Source organism: Aplysia californica, unplaced genomic scaffold, assembly GCF_000002075.1.
Source record: "Aplysia californica isolate F4 #8 unplaced genomic scaffold, AplCal3.0 scaffold00457, whole genome shotgun sequence".
Lineage (NCBI taxonomy): Eukaryota > Metazoa > Mollusca > Gastropoda > Aplysiida > Aplysiidae > Aplysia > Aplysia californica.
The window spans coordinates 415,212-417,195 of record NW_004797727.1 but is presented as its reverse complement, the minus strand read 5'-3'; positions in this window follow the sequence as shown (position 1 = coordinate 417,195).

Below are 1,984 nucleotides of genomic sequence, written 5' to 3'. Positions count from 1 at the left end.
AAGACATCAAAAATTGAAGTTTTGAGAAAAAAAACACATTTTGTTACATAATAGGAGAGACAATCTGAACGATGATGATTGTAACACAAAGAGTAAGCATTTTTAAATTTACAAATGATTGGAGTATTATAATACGTACAAAGTCCAGATATCATAAACTGACCGAAAATCGTCAATTTAAAATGTGACATTTGGGTCGGTTGTTTTTACTGTTTAAGCTGTTGGTCATAGTTTAGGGATTAGGGTCCCCAAGGCACAAAAAAAGAAAAGTTTAAGTTTTCACGGACTCTCAAGCTAAGGAAATAACTTATCTCGCTAATTTTACTTCTGAAACCTCGTGACCTACACCGCCTTCATTTGCCTGGAACTCGACGTGTATTCAAGATATATGGATATTTTTTTTATATTCTGAGCAAGACAAATGAACTAGCTTTAAGGTGATACTAATAACTATACATGCCCAGATATTGACGAGAACTTGATGCCACAACGTCATGACACATGTGTTACAAGGCAGGGAATCAGGCGCTCGTCAAGTTTTGAGCATACGGAGTTAATCGTACCATGTTAAATCATTTGTCTTGGTTTTGATGAAAAAAGTATCCAGACATCTTCTATAGAAGTCGAGATATGTCGAATTGAACAAAGTGGGGTCAATCGGTTTCTGAAGTAAAATTAGAGAGAAAATGGCCGCCAAAGTTTGGAGACAATATAAGCTCAAGGGTCATTGTAAAAGGTAAATTGACGTTTTTGTCACCTTTAATCAACGGTTTTCATTTTAAAAAGTCCACACAGAAAGGAGTTTTTAAAGGAACATAAAAGATGTTTAGCTTAAACAAAAATTTGAGAAAAGTTTCACCAGCGACGGAAAAATGTCTGTTTGTTCAATTGGATTCTTTTGACGAGTGGCTGATTTCACCACGCTGCCTCAGACATCATTGTCCTTCTGATTACAAAGGTGCGTCTGTGGTGCAGCGGTTAGGCCCATCGCTGTCGCACGCACGACACACACGTTCGATTCCCGAATGCGGAGAAGTTTGATCTAGTATATGTGAGGCAGCGTGGTGGAATCAGGCTCTCGTCAAAATAATCAAAGTGAAGAAACTTGCATTTTTCTGCAGGTTGGTGAATTTTTATTTAATTTTTGTTTTTTCGCTCAACACCTCTCATGCCCATTAAAGAACTCATTTCTGTTTGAATTTTTCTGAAAAACGTTGATTAAAGGCACAAAAAAGTAAATTTTCATTTACCAAGGACTATTAAGCTAAGGAAATAGCTAATCTTTGGCGGCCTTTTTCTCGCTAATTTTACCTCTGAAAACTGGTGACCCCCTCCTCCTTCTTTCGCAAATATCTCAACTTACGATACCAATAACTCTACATTCCCAAAAATGGACGAGACCCTGATTCCACCGCGCTGCCTGACATATTATTATGTCGGTCTTTGTACTGGGATGTTGTGTTCCTCTCAGCCTGGGATGGCTCTATCACTCAGGCAGGGGGAGAAGCCCGCCTCCTAGACTATTTTGTGTCACGACGCAGCGGAATCAGGCGCTCCTTAATTTTTTTACATGTGAAGTGATTGGTATCGTCTGAAAGCTTGTGTGTTTGCCTGGTTTTCTGTGACAAAAATACCTATCTATCTTGAATAGAAGTCGAGATATTTACGATCGAAAGAGATGAGGTTGCCTGGTTTGAGTTTTGAAATTAGTGAGAAAGTGGCCGCCTAAGTTTGGAAACTTTAATATCTTGGGAGTCCCTGAAAACTGGAAAATTACATATTTTGTACTTCTTATCAACGTTTTTCAGTAAAATTCACATGAAAATGTGTTTGTAAATGGACATAAAAGGTGTTGAGCCAAAAAACAAAAATTCGATAAAAATGGCCAAACTTGTGGAGAAATGCCTGTTTCTTCGATTTTATTATTTTGACGAGCGCCTGGTTTCACTATGATGCCTCACATTTACATTGTTTCGATTTGGGG